General features: G+C 46.4%; 1 protein-coding gene across 2 annotated transcripts in view; it reads left to right on the top strand.

The window, feature by feature from the left end:
• Positions 1 to 19517, top strand: part of PKIG (cAMP-dependent protein kinase inhibitor gamma) — a 96246-nt gene that overhangs the window by 56933 nt on the left and 19796 nt on the right. Inside the window, exons 1-2 of one of the 2 annotated variants that reach the window (XM_080813907.1) lie at positions 6114 to 6276; positions 15971 to 16040. The gene's annotated coding sequence lies outside the window, so the exon portion shown is untranslated. Of the gene's footprint in view, positions 1 to 6113; positions 6277 to 15970; positions 16041 to 19517 lie in introns of those variants that run through there. The other variant, XM_080813908.1, reaches the window with a different exon arrangement.

Below are 19517 nucleotides of genomic sequence, written 5' to 3'. Positions count from 1 at the left end.
GCTTTATTTTGTCTGGGTGAGGATGAATTCTAGGTTCCAAGTCATTTTCCTTTAGAACGTTTACCTTTTTTTTTTTTTTTTAAAGATTTTATTTATTTATTTGACAGACAGAGATCACAAGTAGGCAGAGAGGTAGGCAGAGGCCGGGGGAAGCAGACTCTGCTGAGCAGAGAGCCCGATGCAGGGCTCGATCCCAGGACCCTGGGATCATAACCTGAGCCGAAGGCAGAGGCTTTAACCCACTGAGCCCCCCAGGCACCCCTAGAACGTTTACCTTCGAAAATATTGCTCTGGTGTCTTCAGGCAGCCATTCTTGTTCAGAAGTGTGGTACCAGTCTGATTCTTTTCTTTTGAAACAGTTCTTCTCTCTAGAAATATGTAGATTTTTTTTCCTTTTGAATTCTGAAAGGTTAGGAGACTACATGCAGGCATGATCGACTCTTCCCTTCTCCTCAGCACTTGATAAACTTTTCAGTTTAAAGATGCAATTTTGGGGCCGCCTGGGTGGCTCAGTCAATTAAGCATCTGCCTCCGGCTCAGGTCATGATCCCGGGGTCCTGGGATTGAGGCCCACCTTGGCCTCCCTGCTCAGTGGGGAGTCTGCCTCTTCCTATCCCTCTACCCCTCCCCCCTGCTCATGTGCTCTTTCTCTCTCTCTCAAATAATTAAAGTCTTAAAAATGCAATGTTGACTCTAGGAATGTTCCCTCATGATTTCTTAGATAATTTCCTATTGTACTTTTCTTTGTATTCTTTCTCTGGAACTCCCGTTTCAGACTCATGTTGAGCTTCCGGGATTATTGTTCTATATCAGAATTCTTTTTCATCCTTTAAATATTTTTTCCCTATACTGTATTTTGAAAGATTTCCTTTTCTTATTTTCCAGTTTTTCTACTGAACTGTTAATTTAATATTATTAATTTCCAAGAGTCCAGTGTTATCAACTTATTTCATTTTGTGGACATGATATCTTCAGAATCTCTCTGAAAACATAAGAATTTTTTTAAAGGTTTCACTTGTCTGAATTTTCTTTCCCATAAGAGTCCATTTTCTTTTTATTTTAGTTTCTCTCATGCTGTTGGTTTTCCTCAAATGCTCTGTAATTTTTTTTCCCCAATTGTAAGCAATAATAAAAGTCTCCTTCAAGGAGATAAGCCTTTGTTTCCTCTGGAATTGGTGTCTGTTTGCCGCATAGGCCTCAGCCCTGCCTGGAAGGCTGCTAGAAGCTCTGTGTACCACACCGATGGGTACAGTTGGCTTTAGGGCACCTGACCAGCAGTGAGACTGAGGGTCCTTCAAAGGACAGGATAAGGACGCCCAGTCTCATACTAGAAGGGAGGTATTCTGTGAACCTACCCATTTTTTAGGTGCATACTCTCTGGGATCAGGCTTCCCTTCTGCCGTATCCCTCCATTGGGCACGCTGGCTACATCAGCAGCCTTCCGAGGGGGCCTAGGAGGCGGACCCTCCGGATATCAAACCCTGTAGAGAAAGCAGGCAGGTGGGGGTGCCTGGGTGGCTCAGTCGTTAAGCATCTGCCTTCGGCTCAGGTCATGATCCCAGGGTCCTGGGATCAAACCCCACATCGGGCTCCCTGCTCAGTGGAGAGTCTGCTTCTCCCTCTCCCACTCCCCCTGCTTGTGCTCTGTCTCTCTCGCTGTGTCTCTCTCTCTGTCAAATAAATAAATAAAATCTTAAAAAAAAAGAAAAAAAGAAAAAGAAAGCAGCCAAGTGTACTCCAAAACCAGAAGAAAAAATAACATCAAACGTTTCTTTGTCATCTTTTGTGGGATTGACTCCTCTCTGTCCCTGAATGACTTGTGTGTCTGATTAAAAAAAAAAAATTTGTTGTTTTTCTAAGTAGGTTCATACCTACTTAGGTAGCACTGGGCTCCACATACAGGGTGGAGCCCAGTGCAGGGCTTGAAATCATGACCCTGAGATCGAGACCTGAGCTGAAATCAAGAGTTGGACACTTAACCAGCTGAGCCTCCTAGGTGCCCCCAAATATTGTTTTCAGTGTAGGTGTGGCTCTTTTGGGGTCCGTATGTAGGAAGTTAACTGGTTATTTCTGGGTGGTTGAATGATGGATGATTTTCCTCCCTTTTTTCTGTTCTTTTATATATATATATATTTTTTTTAACAATAAACAATTATGATTGGAAAGAAAACAAAATCTGTATTTACAACTTGAAGTCTCAATCAGCCTTCTCAGTGAATAAGTGAGTTTGAAATGGCATGACAGCTGAAACCTACCTTGGATAGGGTGAGGAGGTCATTGCATTTTGCGGCAGCTGTTTGGACTCGGAGGTCAGTCGCGGGGGCCCAGAATTTATTCATCATATACTCCTTCCAGCAGGTGCCAGTCAGTTGCCAGCTGAACACGCTCCGTGACCGACAGGTCTAGAATCTCCTCGTTTGTCGGGTGGGGATAGTAAGACCTACCTCATAGGACCCTCGTGGGGGTTAAATGAGATGATTTTTGTAGAGCAGTTAGAATACTATCTGGCATATGGTAAGCATCCGTTAGAAGTCTTCGTTATTTATAGCTTTCCTTATTTTAATAAGTGTCTCCTATGTACAAAATGCTCATAAATTAAACACAGAGCTTTTCCATAAGAAGCCCAGATTCTAGCAGCAGCGTAAGAGCTGTCCAGAAATAAATATGCCTCAAAGAGGAGAAAAGGGTAAGTTTCTTGAGAGAGGAACAGATAAAGTCCTACAGAACATCAGAGGGAGAGACCCCTTCCACACGGGGGTGAGGGGTGGGAACTAGGGCAGCCTCGTGGCAGGGGCTGTCTGAGCCCGTCAGACCAGCTCTGTGTGCAGGAGCAGGCGGAGTTTCCTTCCTCTTCAGATGGAGCTGAGACTGCGGGCTGTGACGAGCTGCCAGCTTTCCTGCAGGGAAACCCTCCCGAAGGCAGCGGAGGAAGGGACTCCGAATCCCGGCCGGGCCCCAGCAGCCCTGGCGAGGAGCCCAGGCTCTGTCACTTAGTCCCGTGAGCCTCGCGCCGGTCGGTCAGCCCAGCAGCATCGGCCTCCGCAGCTGTGAGTGGAGGGGCTGTTAAACCTCCTCACCTCCTAGGTGTAAGGCTAATGGAAGGTGGTGTCTCGAGAGCAGTCAGCACAGAGCGTGGCGCCAGGCCGCAGTGTCCCTGCCGTCATCTGTCGTCGGCAGTCCGAAGGCAGAAGGAGCGCCCGGCCCTGTCTGTTCTCCATGGCTCTGTGACAGGTGTACGGTTACTCAGTGTTACAGGTGAGGGTCAGAAAATGTATGTGGTCGAAGAAAACAGTATCTTTGTTTTTATGAATGGGCTCCTTACTATTACTTTTGTTCAAATAACAAAGCACTGAGAGTGATTTTGGCAAACTGACCTGTCCAGGGCCCAGCTCATTTCCTGATGCTCACTTGGGCTTCTAGAATAAAGGCCCGGCAGATAACGGCCCCAGCCGCCGCCTCCGGGCCCTCCAAGCTGCGTGTTGCTGCTGAGAACATGCCTCACTGTTCCCGGTGGATCTTTTTGTTCCTTATTCATTCTGACATTCTCAAGAAATAGTGGGTCCTTCTTCTGGCTTCCTGACATTCTTGACTTTATTCATTCACTGTTACATTATCCTTGGGGTAGAGGATGGTGACACTGAGTCAGAATTAGAAAATAATGCCTTTACTTTAGGATGTCGCAGCTTATTTTTGCAAGTTTTTTTTCCTCAGTATTTTTGAACTTGTAGTGTGTGCCAGGCACTTAATCCAGACAAGAACCTTTTATGGTAAGTGCCTTTATTATTCTCACTTTACACAGAAGTTAACTTGCCCAAAGTCATCCAGTGCTGGAAGATCCAGGGACAGGAAGGAAACTCAGGTCTCTCTGAGCTGGGAACAGGCTCTGAGATGACTCCCGTTAACTGGAGTTCTTTTCATTCCACTACAGCCCCACGCTGGCTTATGGGAGAGCCTTCAGACCGCCAAACTCCCTCCTAACGTACAGTCTGTTTGCTTGGTCCTTCCTGATTACAGCATCAAAGAGTTCTGAGAATTAAAGTTTTTGTTAAGTCACAAACTCCCACAGCCTTACCCCCACCTCTAAATAGCTGCTGCTTTGCCTAAAGAACAACAATCCCAGCTTCCCATCCAAGTAGGTTTAAGACAAATCAGATCTGCCTTTTGGAGGAAGGGGTGACTAAAGCCCAGACTTCCTTCGGGTCACATGGTATTTGGGGAGCAAAGCAAGTGAGTACCCCCTCTTACCTAGTGGCCTGTAGTATTTCCTTTAGACAATAGATTGACTACTCCCCCCAACCTCGGGCCCCGGCCTGGCTGAACCCACCCCTTCCCCATTTTTTAAAAAATAAGTTTAGCTCATTTTTCTAAGTAGAAATGATCCCATTTAGAAATAGCTTTGGCAGGGCACCTGGGTGGCTCAGTGGGTTAAAGCCTCTGCCTTCTGCTCAGGTCATGGTCCCAGGGTCCTGGGATCGAGCTCCGCGTCTGGCTCTCTACTCAGTGGGGAGCCTGTTTCCTCCTCTCTCTCACTCTCTGCCTGCCTCTCTGCCTACTTGTGATCTCTGTGTGTCACATAAATAAATAAAATCTTAAAAAGAAAAAAAAAGGAATAGCATTGGCATGTGTATGACACGTGTGCTGGACTGAGTAGGAGTTAAAGACTCAGTTTCCATATCTGCCCCTTTAATCTTGAGCTGTGTGACCTTGGGCATGTCACTTGGCATCTCTGTTTCATTTTCCTACCCAGGTAAAGCAGACTAGTAATTCAGCCCCTGGGTACTAATTCTCCTAAAATGAGAATCAGATGAAATTACATAGGACAACGAAGCTACCATCCATCAGCACTTAGTATGTGCAGGTGCTTTCTGGCCCTTGTATGTGTTCCTCAATCCTCACAGTCCTGAAAGGGAGGCCCTGTTACCCCAATTTACAGTTAAAAAAAAAAAGTTCAGAGAAGTGAAGTCACACAGGACTCAGATCTATAGCTCTGGTTCCCAGATCGCTGTTCATAGGCAGTGTACATGTCACACTGCTTCGCTCTGTACCCAGAAGCGCAGAGGTTTTTTCTCTCTTTGCCTGCAGGCACTCCACAAATGCAGGAGATTATTATGGTCGCTCCTAATCACTGCTTTTCCACGTTAATCCCTAAGGACAGCTCTCCTGCTTCTTTATCTTATGGAGTAGTATGTGCTGCCTCTTTCCATGTTCCCCAGGCCTTGTTCAGTGAATTCTTTGGGGTTTTCTCCCAGAGAAACAGTTCAGCTCCACCACAAAGGGGGTCGAAGGAGCCAGGCTGAGCCTGGCATCGTGGGCATTGGCCTCTGACCTGCCAAGGGTTCTTCCCTCCCTAAAGCGTGTGATCAGCCAGCTTGTAGTACAAGTCTTTATCTTGCGTCTGTGTATAATTCAGTCGGTGAATTTCAGAAGTGCAAGACCCCCAAACCGTCATCTTATTGATGGGGAAACTGAGGTCAAGGGAGTTAGGAGTGTGATTCATTCAGTTAGGAGTGTGATTGAGGCCAGAAAGAACCGAGTTCTCCAGGCAACAGAGCAGTGCTGCCTCTGAGCCTTGCACTCGGGCACGTATCATCTCCCCTAAGTGAAGGACAAACATACACCGTGCCCAACACGCACCTAGGAAACTTGGTGGGGAAACGGAACAACTTGGAACATAGAGCTGGAGGAAATGAGGGTGGGGTGGAGTGGGGATGCCAATCTCCACCCTAACGAGGGTATTACACACCAAAGAAGTGAGTTAAAACCCAGCAAAGCAAACTAGATCGCTCTCACTCAGTGGTGACTATAGGCAAAGGGACTTACACCAGGAGCCCTGGCCCAGTGAGTGGATAGGAAGCCTTTTGTCACTAAGTCTGCGCTGTTGAAAATTGAAGGAAGGATGTTAGGCAAATGTGACTGCCCGGGATGAAGTTACAGCCTCCCAGCTCATTGTCCAGAGGAAATGGATCTCCCCGTGGACAGAGAGGTGGAAACCGAGCAAGGGAGCTGAGTGGTTGACATCATCAGGCTGAGCATTGGGTTACAACAAATGGGGACTTACTTGGCCCGAGACGTGGGAAACACCCACTAAAACCTCGAAGTGCATTTCATTTAGAGACGCCGAGAGGGGGAGAGGGCAAGAAAGAATCCAGACTGCACCGCTGGCCTGGTCTGCTAATCTCGCTAACCCTCAAAAGGGAGGCGTTTTGACTGCTGGTTTCTTAAATTCTCCCTTGGCTTGGACTGAGGAGCCCTGGACTTTGGAGAAACTCTCCTCTTGTAAGTAGAACTTTATTCTCCACCATCACCCCCACAGCCCTGGGGAGAGCAGGGAGGGAGGCAGAGCTCTCCAGAGGGCTTGGCCTGCTTCACAGCCTGTCGGTCAGAAAGTGTCTATTTTTATATTATATTATTGCTCTGCAAATTATGGCTTTGTCTGCAACTGCCTGGGGCTAGAGTCTGAACTCAAGTTTCACGGATGGGCTCCATTCAAACGCTGTTTGAATTTTTACCCCCAGAACACTGACACATTGGCTAGAGCTTTAAAAGCGGCTCGTTGCCCTGAAGAGAGGTGAAGAAGTTAAGTCCTTCATTAGATACTGGGGGTTTGTAAAACCTTTAGTTTTTTCTCTGATTACCAAGGCAGTACAAACAATTTTAGACATCCTAGAAGAAAGTGTCTCTGAAAGTGACAATTCCCTGTAATCTTCCCCTCACAAATACAAGATTGGTATTCTAAATGCAAGATAGAGAAATGATTGGGTTTCTGAAGTTCGCTTATCACGGGCATCCCACTGCCGCGGCGGCTGGGCGGACTCCCAAGATGGAAAGAAGCGTCCGGAGGCTTTAACTTTGGCTTCGTGGTCTTTTTATTGCTTCCTTTTAAAAATTTGCTGTTGATGCCTAGAAAGTAAACAAAACAATCGTGTAAGTAAGCACTTCAGCATTTTCTTTGTTGGGTCTGTCCTCTGGTCTTTAAGCCAGGTGCGCCCTTCCGAGCGCGGCGGAGGGGAGGGGCGGGCCTTGTTGCCCCGGGCCCCTCACCGGCAGGGGCAGGCGCCTGAGCCGACCATTCTCCCTCCCAGGGTGTGCGTGTGCGGTACAGGACGTGCAGCTGCTGCCTGCGACCCACCGCCCCTGCCCGCAGGTCGAGTTGGGAAATCCTGGTTAAAGGGGAAAGACTTCTGCTTTAAGAAACAAAGGGCCAGGCATGGAAAGTTTGCAGCCCCGAGCCAGTGTTCCACACTCTGGGCCTGTTTCCTCTTTGTACCTAAATAAAGGGACAAAACTAGATGATCGCTATATTTTGGAATTCAGCTTGAAATGAACCATCCGTATCTCTTTTGCCTGCGGAGAATCCTCAGGGCTTGAGGATCAAAGTACTCTTGGTTTCCAGTATCCCAGAGTGGCTAAAAACCGGCCCCTAGAAGGACAATTAAAAGAGGACATAAAACAGGCAACAGTAAGTTACTTTTGAGTTTTTTATAGTTTTGTAAGGTTTGGTATTTTTTTTTTAAGATTTTATTTGTTTATTTGACAGACAGAGATCACGGCAGGCAAAGAGACAGGCAGAGAGAGAGGAGGAAGCAGGCTCCCTGTTGAGCAGAGAGCCCGATGCGGGACTCGATCCCAGGTCCCTGGGATCATGACCTGAGCTGAAAGCAGAGGCTTTAACCCACTGAGCCACCCAGGTTCCCAAGGTTTGGTATTCTTGAAGAAAGACTGAGCGTGGTATGCAGATGCATGCACAGTGTGGGGGGGGGCGGGGCGGGGAGAAAAAGAATGATCCCTATCGAGTGTCTCTTAAGTGCTCAACCCCACGTTATGCTCAGCCTTTTCCATAACCTGAGGTGGTCAGTATCCTTGCTCCTAACTCCACTGACTGAGGGTTAATCTCCACGGTATGTTCCTGTATCATCCCTACCGCCTTCCCCGTTCACCTGAACTGTGCTCACATAATTACTTGCAGAACTTCATTCACTAGACCATGTGTCCCCCTCCTGAGTCTGTCTCGTCCATTACCAGAACCCCGTCCCCTGGTAGAAAGCCTGGCGCACAGGTCCAGAGGAGACCCGGCATACTCAATTTTAACACAGAGCCCACCCTCCTAGTCCCTAGCTTGGCAGTAAAGAGAAGAGGAAGGGAACATCTCTCTGGGCCCTCCCGCCTCATGTCGCCTAGACACGGCGACTCCTGCTTCAGGACAGTGTGGCTGGAGCCAGAGTGCAAAGAAAAGCAGAAAATGTGGTCAGATCTTGGATTTTTGAGCGGCCAGGGGGCCAGGTGTTGGCAGTTTAAGAGATTTCCGTCTTTAAGGCTACCAGAGTCTCCGGCCCTCAGGAAAATGCAGTATTTAAAAACTGAGTTAAGATCATGGTCACCAGGAGGGTTCTTAAAGCCCCTTGGCGTATCTGAGTGTTTTGGTCTTCTCCACGGCTCAACCCTTTGAAAGTGGACTGTTGCTACCACGGAGCCACGCATGGTCTTGGGCAGTGGGCCCAAGGCTCTCTGCCTCGGACCAGCTGCTCGAGAATCTCCAGACTTCGGCTAATTAAGAAAATGGTCCCAGCGGCGCCCGGGGGGCTCAGTCAGTTACGCGTCTGTCTCTTGATCTCAGCTCAGGTCTTGATCTCAGGGTGGTGAGTTCCAGCCCTGCGTTGGGCTACAGGCTATGCACGGCGCCTATTTGAGAAAAAAAGAAAAAAAAAAGGTGGTCCCTCTTCCAAAGACGGTGGTGAGGAGGTGATATTCTGAAAGGAAGGTATGTGGTTTGGGTTTTTATTTTTGTTTGAATTTGAATGTCTTTAGCAGGATTGTTCTCCGGTTTAGTACTGTCTGTGTCATTTGCTTGCCCATCTGTCACCATCTCTGGTCTCATGCCTGCTGCTTGGCCCCCGTGGACGTTTACCTTCGCGACCCCTGGGCTGATGGGTGTCCACAGTCCCTGTTAACTTCAGACTGTGTAGAGGTCAGTGAGAAGCTGGGGAGGGTAGCAATGAGAGCTCTGCCCTTACCATCTCCTAGTGGAGACATCTCGGACAGATTACCTCCTAGAGCCTGCTTCTCTTCTGAAACGTGGCGGAGAGGGGGATGTCACAATTACACACACCTTCCTCCAGGGGTGCCACAAGGATGAGACAGGATAAAGCTTGTAGTGCACCTAGTTGGCACAAAAAACATGCTTGGGGTTGCCTACTTTATGGTTTCCAGAAAGAGAATGCTAGCCAACGGTATATAGGGCCTGGCCCCCGTCAGTCACAGGATGCCATTTGTACGCGGGATGTGGTGTCATCTCTGAATTGATCAGAGCTCCCATGCTGGCTCTTTCAGCCAAGCCTTAGCACCATTTCCTATCACTCAGTGGGGTGCTCAGACCGAAACCAGAAGTAGGTGCTGTTCTCCCGGGACCCGAGGATGCTAGCCCAGCCACTTAAGGACGAAACTGGTGGCAGGTGTTATTCTCTGAGTGTGATGAGAAGCTGAGTTCACCCAATTAACTCTGCTGAGTGTTTTCACAAGGGACCAGGAGTAATTCCTAAGTGGAGACAGACGTGGAAAATCTCAAGTTCTTGGAAACAAGTCATTAATCATGACCCGAGGCTGAGCTCACTACCTCCTGGAAGTCTTTCAGAAAGGCCTTATGAAAACTTTGAGCGCCTTCACAGAGTGGCTCCTTCGGAAGCTGCGATGCTGAGTAATTGTGAACAGCAGATTAAAATGCATTGGCTCTTGCTTGAGGAGGCCAGCATTTCCCAACTTTATTTAAAAGAAATCTCTTGAATCTTCAAGAAATGACTATTCTTCAACTGGGCTTTTCCAAAATGAATAATGGACCTTCGGGGCATTATAAAAATGAAGGATTGGTAGCTGATGCCTTCTTATTATGTCCCAGGGACCTAGGTCAGTCATTATGTTTGGGACTTCATAGGCGTGATCTCTGCCATTCAGTAAATTACGCGGGAGGCAGACTAGTAAGAAGCACTAGGGTGGAGAAACGGCTGTGAGGAGACAGCCGTGGCCTTGTGAGGTTCTCCGCGCATCAGGAAAGACAGGCTGGTCAATGAACAGTTGAGCTGGACCAGCATCTAGCGGCTGCGGGTCCTGGTCTTGAGCTGGTTGGTTCCCCCCACACTTCCCCTCCATCTCCTGATTCTCAGAGCTTTGCCAGCATCTGCATTAGGGAGAGATGAGAGCTGCGCCCTGCGGAAGCTTTCACTCCCGGCTCCTTCCTGCCCAAGGCATCTGATGAAAGACGGGAACTCTTCCTGACTAATTGCAGGGGGGACCCCACCCCGGAGGACCCGGAGTCTGCAATCCCAAGTCGAGTAAGGAGACATAAGGACAGGTGATTCTGCGGTCTAAGATTGCCACTGGATTTTCTGCTGGTTTGTTTTTATAACATTTATTGTGGTGGTTCCCCCCCCACCCGGATTACGAAATTAGAACATGTTCATGGAAGGAAAGCTAGACAGTACGGAAAAACACTTAAATCATCACCCAGTGGTTTCATGTCTCTGGTTTTTTAAATAGGGCATGGCTAGGTCAGAGGGGAACTTGCTTAGATCTCCTACACATAATTTTGGTTTGGCTCCAGAAAGTTTCTGCCAGGGTAAGAAACTCCCCTTTAGCAGTACATGCTTGTCCTGTCCTCACCCTGACATCCTCTCACCCTCACACTACCATTGCTTTCCAGGTTTCACTTCTCATTTTCTGGGCAGAGTCTCTGCCTATCCAAGGTACTCATGGCTTGCGCGGCAGGCCCCTAGTAGGAGAAGCCGTTGTCTGTGGTTGACTAGAGACTGTGGCCTTTCTTCATACTTCCCTATGTTGGTGCAAGAATTCATCCACTGTTCAGAAGAACCCTTGTGTTCAGGCATTACACAAGGCACGATAGGGAATACCAAGGTATGTTAGACTTCTAAGTAGCTTGTAGTCCGATAGGAAAAAAAGACTCCGATAACTCTCACACATGTCATCATGTGCCCTAAGAGAGGGACAGTGCCGTGGAAAGCCTGAGAACATGGCACACTAGCATCTGAGTCCAGCCTTCAGCTCAATACAGTTTCAGCTGATGCTCACTGAGCACCTCCTTATCTGCCAGGCACTGAGCAAGGTGATAGGTGGACAGTAGGTCATAAAACAAGCATGACCCTTCACTCACTGTCATTCACAGCCAAGGACGTATGGTCTTACAAAGTAAGTAAGTAGGAATGTGGTCAGGTCAGGCTTGCTGGACAAGGCAGTGTTTAAACTGAGATGAGGTGCTCATTAGGCCAAGAGCTAAGGCAGGAGGTAGGGAAGAAGGGCATTGTGGGAAAGGATAATCCAGGTAGGGACAGGTACATGTGGGTAAGGGCCCAAGGCAAGAAAGCATGTGGACTGTTGGTGAGCCTGAAGGGAAGCCAGCGTGGCTGAAGCATGGAGAGGAAGGGAACTGAGGAAGAGGCGGAGGTGAGGCTTCAGAGAATTAGTCAGGGGCCTGAGGACGATGATTAATCAGTAGGCCTTTGTGGGTGCTATTTGCTGTGTGGGGGATGGATTGAGGGGCAGTCACAGTAGTCATGGGGAGAGAGGATTGGCGTTGGGTAGGACCCTGGCGGGGCGTGGGGGTGGATGGAAGAGGTAGGTGGATTCGAAACTACTAGAGATAGAAACTTAGTGGCTTCTAGTCTGTGCCAGACCCCAGGGCTGGACCCCGAGGCCGTATAGACAAAAGAGATGCATCCTCTGTCCCCTGGGCTTTAGAGGTCTAGTGGCCTTGAAGGTTGGGTAGGATGTGGGCGGGCAGACCCAGGAGCATGGGATTTCCTTCCCATAGTCAGCAGCTCTATTCCAGTAAATGAGGAGAGTTTCTCTCTGAGGTGGCATAGAATATTACTCCTAGACTACAATCTTTTTTTTCCTAAGGGTCAGGAAGAGCTGTTCCTCCCAAGAGCCTACTTTTATTCATTGGCTTACCTGTAGTTCTCCTTTGTCCCTGTGATTTCATACCTGAGCTCCCTGCTGGACTTGGGGTTTGGAGACCAGAGTTTGAACCGCAGCTCTGTTAGCAACTTGCCACGTGACTGAAAATGCTTGAACTTCTCAGAGTCATTTTCACCTTATAAATGGGAGTGATACTGATCTGATACCTGGCTCCTTTAAGGTATCTTAAAGTGCTTTGTAAGATACCAAGTGCTGTAGAAACATGAGGTATCATTATTATTTCAGTGCAGTATTTATTACCAATGAAATAACAGCTAAAAGCGAAGCATTCCACCAGGGAAGGCCAGAGTGTACCTTGCATGTGACTCTGAAATGGCAGGTTCGGTAGAGTAGCTGCCCTTCAAGAGCTTGTCGGGAACGCTGGTCCTCTTCTCTTCTCTTCTGTTTCATCCGCTGGGATAAACCATTTCCTCTTCTCCTCCTCCGGTCAGAATGGTTTGCAAAAGCAAGCCATTTCACTTCTCTGCATTCCGGAACCCATTTGATGTAGAAGCCAAAGCATCTGCTTGGAGACCAAGAGAGCCTGTGAGCAGAGATGAGGGGGTTGCTCGGCTCTGGTTCCCAGCAGCCAGTTCACTCCCGGGAGTGTATTCAGTTGGTTTGCGGGGAGGAAAGCAGGCAAGGGCACCGAGCCATGGAAAACCGTCAACAGCACAGAACCAGCCCACACACCACCACCTAAACAGGGCGGTTTCAAGCCAGAGTTTTAGGCTTTCTTTGGGATTTTAACATGGGAAATTCTTTTTTTTTTTCCCCTTAAGTAATATTTTCCCCCTTCTTAAATAAAAAGCATAAATCCTTAGGAATTAAGTACCCTCCCCATGAAGCTTTTTAAAAAAAATTTGTCTTCCGGCTATTAACGTGTTCTATTTGACCAAAAAAGAAGTAACAGTAAATGGAGTTAATTATCCGATGTAAAGACAAGTGGGTAGCGTATAACACAGCTTATCAGAGTTTTTTCTCTGCCCTCATATGCTTGTCATTGTTTTTATCTTCATTAATTTTCCCTAAACTAACACATACGCTCATTGTAACTAAACAATTTGAAGATGTTATAAAGAAAAAGTTATAATCTCTCCTTTCCCCTTACTCCCCATTTCCATCCTTCTGAACTCAGTTCGGTGTGTGTCTTTTCTCCAAGTTCCTATTGAAATGGGTGTAGGGTTTGTGTAGATGTGTGGTTGTTTGGTCAGAAGTGGGAGCATACTTTTATTTTGCACTTTATTTTTCCCACTAAATAATAGGTCCTGGGTAGGGATAAATCTAATGCACCTTTTAAAATAGCTTCCGGGGGGGGCGCCTGGGTGGCTCAGTGGGTTAAAGCCTCTGCCTTCAGCTCAGGTCATGATCCCAGGGTCCTGGGATCGAGCCTCACATTGGGCTCTCTGCTCAGCAGGGAGCCTGCTTCCTCCTCTGTCTCTGCCTGCCTCTCTGCCTACTTGTGATCTTTGTCCAATAAATAAATAAAATCTTAAAAAAATAAAATAAAATAGCTTCAGGGCTGTCGACCTAAAGGTCCACAATATATTCAGCTGTCTCTCCTTTGACAGATGTTCGAGTTATGTTTTGTTTTCACTAAAAATATTGTTGCATTAAATATCTTTATATACATAGCCTTCTCTACTGGTGCATTTATTTATTTATTTATTTATTTATTTAAATTGACTATAGTGGACACGTAATGTTACATTAGTTTCAGATGTATAATATAGTGATTAGACAAGTCTATAAGTTATGCTGTGCTCAGGACAAAAGGAGCCACCGTCTCTCACCATACAACACTGTTGTAATACCATTGACTCTACTGGTGCTTTTATTTCTGTAGGTTGCATTGTCATAAATAATATTGTATGTTAATAATAATATATGTATATTATATGTATTTGACATTTTAATAGAGAATATCCTACTCTATAAAGAGTTCTAGTAATTTACATTCTTCTCAGAAATATAGGAGTACTTCCATTTCCCTAAATCTTTACCAATATTAGATATTCTTTCTGTGCTTCCTCCTGCCCTCTGTCTCTCCCTCCACTCTCCATTCCCCTCCTCCCTCCATCCCGTCTTCTGTCTGTACTGTCTGTGACCAAGCTGATGGCAGAAAATGGTATCTCGCAGATGCTTACCTTGTATTTTCTTTACTACTGGAGATTGAACATTGTTTCATGTGAGTTGGCCACTATTTTCCTCTTCTCTGAATTTCCTTCACTTTTTTCCTTAGGAATTGTTGCTTTTTTTCTTAAGTTATAGGAGCTATTTATATATTAAGGATTCTATATGTATTGCAACTGCCTTTCCTAATCTGTTGTTTGTTAAATTTCTTCTATTTTTTCATCATAGTGTCTGGATTTCTTGCCTTGTTTAATAATAATTTCCCCACCTCACAGATATATAAATATTTTCCTAAACATTCTTCCAGTACTTTTATGGCTTTAATTATTTAATCCTGAACCTTTAATCCCTTTGGAATTATGTTTATACGTAGCAAAGAGGTAGTGGCCAGGCTTTGCTCTAGATATGCCAGCACCATTTATTAAATAAGCCATCTTTTCGGTTTTGCATTGAAATTCCATCTTTGTGGATGTGTATCCATTTCTGAACTTGTTGCTTTAGTCTACAGACCTGTTTGTTCTTATGTTACAACCATATCTTTTTCTTAAGTCTTTATGAAGTAAATTTTTATTATCTCTTAAGACAACTCCCCTTTTTACTTTTTAAAAATAATTTTCTTTCCCACTTCTTGGCTAAATTTTGGGGAATTTATTATTCCATATGAACTTTAAAGTAATTTTACCCCTTTTCACTCTCCCCCAAAAAACTATTTGTATTCTTATTGAAATTTAATTAAAACTATGTAGTAATTTGGAGAGGATTAATGTTTTTGGATAATTAGACTTCTCTACCCAGGAACATGCTAACTGGTTTGAAACTTAAGTGTTCTATTTCTATATTTTGTCATTTTACCTTGAAAGTTTTTAGTAGGCATCATGAATATATTGTCTCAATTAAACAGTGTTACTGCTTGTCCTGGTTAACAAGGACCGTGCAAAGTTTTAGTTCTCATCTCTCTTCCATCCTTGACACTCTTATAGTCAAATGGGTAATATTGTCAAATTCATGTTTATCTCCCCACTTAGCTTGGTTTCACTCACTCAGTGTTTTAAATTTACCAATACACTATACTTACTAATTTGTTTCACTGTTGATTCAAAATCTCACTTACTTTATGAGTTTGGTTTCCTTTCTGTTGGAGAATGTTCTTGGAGACTAAATGGCAAACTTTTGCTCAGTCTTTGTCTGAAAATGTCTTTTGCACTCTTGATATTTTAGAATTCTAGATACATGGCACGTGTAATGATTATGACAGTTATGTGTGCCTCTTTAAAAGTTTTCAACCAAAACAGAAATTATTCATATAAAGAGGAAAACTCTTTCACTCCTTTTTCCCCCAGTTTCCGAGTCCCAGAGAGAGCCACTCTTCATAGTTTGCTGGTGGCCTTGTTCTGTGTAGATACAAATGTGTATGTATACAAATGGTATACTTTTCTAAGCATAAACAATCATGTTTATAACATGATTAGAACAGTCATGTTCATATTTATATTAAAAATGGTGACATGTGAAAATGATGACATTTCCTTGTCGGTGCAATGATATCTTTCTCATTCTTTGTGATGGCTGCCTAGTTTCTCACTGTATTGGGACACTGTAACTTAACTCTTCCTATTAACAGATATTTAACTTGTTTCCTCTTTTTTTTTTTTTTTTGCTATTACACAGAGTGTTTTACCGAACATCCTTTTACTTACGGGAACATACCTATGGGAACATACCTATAGCATAGATTCCTACCTATTTGGCTGGCCCAAAGGATGTGCACATTGAACATGTTACTAGATACACTTAACTTGTCTTCCCAAAGATTGTTTTAGTTTACAAACCTAGAGTATGTCTGGCTCTAATTTTGGTTTTTCCTCTGTTCCCGTAGAATTTCCACACTGATTACTCAACGGTGGAAAATCGGAAGAGATGCATGTAGGAAAAAGAAACTAAACCAGGTGAGTAGTCACACCGTTCTTACCACTCTGCTGTCGCATCCCAAGCGTTTTTGTGTAAATAGCTTTCTTTCTGTTTGAACAAATAAATCGGTCCCAAGTGAATTTAGAAAGGAATTCTGGTCCCATGGAGATAAAGCAGGCTGGCACTTTGCAGAAGTTACACAATATCACACCCCAGTTTTACAGACCGTTTCTTTATAGCATCAGAAAAACAAGTTACTTGTGGCGGCTCCAAAGAGCGTGGGTTTCTCCAGTCATCCACTTACGCTGATGGAATCATACACAGAAATTATTAGCAAATTTGGGCATGGTGCCAGCTTTCCTGTCCACCAATTGTTGCAAAGCTATTTTCATAAAGCCTAGGGCACATTATGGGCATTTTAATACTGTGGTAGAGGAGCAAAAGCAAGCAAACCCAGCCTGGAGAAACCAGCACAGCCCACTGGTCTGATGAAGAGAGATGGTGCCTCTAGGTCCCCCCACCCCCAGTTGGAAGAATATTGCATTTCATGAAACATGAATGGCGTACTCTTGGAGTATGGCCGCTCTGGGTCAGTGTTCATAGTTAAACGCTTGTGGCGTCAGTTAATCATTTTTAACAGCCTCTGATCCGTGGTTCAGCCCCCTCCCCTCCCCACAACCTGCCCACCCTCTTTCGGCTCTGTCTCCCTGCAGTTAGAGCTCAATCTGTCCAAGGCCTAGTAGTCCCGGGAGCTTGGGGGATTTCCACCTCTGAATTCCTGCGCTTGGCCTAGCCTGGCCCTAGCCCCTAAGGTTCGTCCTCTCTGTTGCTGGCAGAGTGAGAGTCTGGCTGCTGCCCTAGGGCTGGAACTCCCCAGCTGCTTATCAGCAGGGCTTCTGGGCCTCGCCCTACGGTAGCTTCCCGAGCTGCCATGCTTGTGTCCTGCTCTGACTCAGTGCCCCTGGGAAGCCCCTGGATGCAGCTGTTCGCAGTGACTAAGATGAAGCAGTCAGTTCCTGGGACCGCTTGTCTGGCTAAGGCTCGTTTAGGAGGGCAGGCCTCCAGAAGGCCTCTGTTCCAGCTGCCGTGGGAGTGCTGGGGCTCACGGCCACCGAACCTTGAGGGTGCCGGGACTATAGGAAGTTTTTAGCCAGGGGTTTTTAGCCAGGAGTTTATGGTTAGCTTCTGGGATTCAGGATTTCCCCTGTACCTACGGGTGCAGCATATGTAAATAGACTTTCCTGGGCCAAGAAGTGTCCTTGGCTTTGCTCAGATTTTCAGAGGTATCTGTGACCTCTGAATTTTAAGAAACACTGGTCTAGAGAAAGTCGGAAGTGTTGGAGACCACTGTGTCCCCCTGGGCACAAGCCTCCCAGATCCAGGATCTTGAGAGACCTCCCCAGGCCCCTGGGTTTTTCTGTTTGAAGCTGAACTGGGACAAATTACCCAGTATCACTGACGCTGAGAGCCTTCCCGAGGGATGTCCCAAAGTCCAGTCCTGAAATCGCACTCCCAGCCTGTTTCATCTCATTGAGCACAGTGGGTGTACTGAACACCCTAGGCAGGTTTTCCGGTTTCTGAGTCCGTAGCTCAGAAGGGTCCCTCTAGGCAGCTGTACTGACAATGGGGAGAATAGTGTTGATGGCCGGAATTCAGTCCGGCTCCCCACTGCCAGGAACAGCAATAAATGCTTTATTCACATCATCATCTTTAACTCCCACAACCCTCCAGTGAGGTTACTACCGCTGTTTTACAAACAGGGGACCAGAGGCACTGAGAGATCTAGTCACTCACCAGAGATCACGTAGCCAATAAGTCAGTAAGTGATACGTGACCCGTGCTCATGAGCTTAACCACCAAGCTTTCTGGTGAAAGTAAAGGGCATCGACAGAAAAACTAGAGTAAACAGCAAAAACAGGGTCATTTAGGACAGACTGCCCTGTATGTTGTAATAGTGAGAGCGTTGCTGGATTATAGCAGATACACAGCTGTGATCTTAAATCCTTAAGGAGAAGTTGGCAGTACATTAAAGTGTCATATGAGAAGAATTTCTATCCATTACAATTCAGATAAGGGTTTTTTTATAGCTTTATCGAGATATGATTCGTATACCATACAGTTCACCTGGCTGTAGTGTACAATCCGGTGACCTTCGGTGTACTTATAGAATTGTGTGTCTGTCACCTTAATCAGTTTTAGAATATTTTCAGTACCCATCACCTTCCCAACCCCCCATCTCTCCCCAGTCCTAGGCAACCACTGATCTATTTTCTCTCTCCAGATGAGGTTTTCATCTTACAAGAGTAACAGTGTGGGAATCTTGGTGATCTGGAGTGAGTCATTCCCTAAGGGATAATTAGACAAATGAAATTGGACTCTAACGTATTTTATAAATGGCTTTATTGGCTAAGAAGCTGCAAGCATGTCTTTGTTATGCCCGAGTTGGGGGTTGACATAAGCAAGAAACAAGTATTTTCTGAGTCTTTTCTACTTGGGGACATTGCCCGTCAAGCAGGCTCTTCTCGGTGCCCAGCTGTAAAGCAGTGGCTTCGTGAGGCCATGTTTCTCCGCTGGTGTCAGAACCAGTGGTAACTCGGCATGGGATCTTTCTTTCTGTCATCTGAATCCCTGGTGTGGTTTCTCTGTCCACCTTGCTGTAGTCATCACTGGCGTGAAGGCTGCTCGTGTAGATGACTGTCACTCTTTGAAACTCAGGAGATAGCTTGCGCAGGGTCCTGCCAGGCCCTCGGACGACATCCAGCTGTGTGCTCTCTGGAGCTGTTCGCACTCCATCATCTTGTCTCTCCTGACTCATTCGTTTATTCCTTCTTTTAGAAAGCATTTCTTGGGCGCTATGCAACAGGCGCGGTGGTAGGTGCCCCGAAAGCTCCTTGTGCCATTTTTATAGCATGTGGCCTTGTTTCAGCCAGGCCGGTGCGGGGGGCGGCGGTGGGGGGGTGGGCATTTGTGTTGAGAGCAGCCAGGGGGGCCAGGAGTTCTCTGATGGGGACGAGACAGGTGCAGTGTCGTCACATCCAGACAAAGCCATCCCCAGAATGTGTCGTCCTGAATGGGGAACGAGGAACTGCGGATTCAAGTCCTGATTGACTCACTCTCTGGTGGGGGCCTTCGGTGACTCATGCCAACCTCTGTGAATCATGGTCTCTCCATGGTGAGGGTTAGCTAATGCAGTGCCTCTCAAATACTTTCAGGACCATTGCTGGAAAGAGTATGCACTTATTAAGCGTGGAGTAAGTGACAGGAATGCGGGAATGTTCTGTGATTCTCGGAGCCAGGGTAGAGCTCAAACAGGTCAGGTGAGTAGGTAGAGACAAGGGTAAACGAAGACAGAGGAGAACCTCCCTTTCCGCTCCTTGGCAGCCTGCTCCTGCCTCATCAGCCGCTTCCCCTCACCTACTCCTAGGGGGGCTCCCACGTCCTCTGCCTCCCTGAGCCGGAGAGGCACCACCTTTGAGGCCTGGGATCCAGCCAGTCCTGGGGGGAATCCAGGCTCC

The sequence above is a fragment of the Martes martes genome, assembly GCF_963455335.1.
Source record: "Martes martes genome assembly, chromosome: 9".
In the NCBI taxonomy this organism is placed as follows: Eukaryota; Metazoa; Chordata; class Mammalia; order Carnivora; family Mustelidae; genus Martes; species Martes martes.
This window is presented reverse-complemented; position numbering and strand designations above follow the sequence as displayed.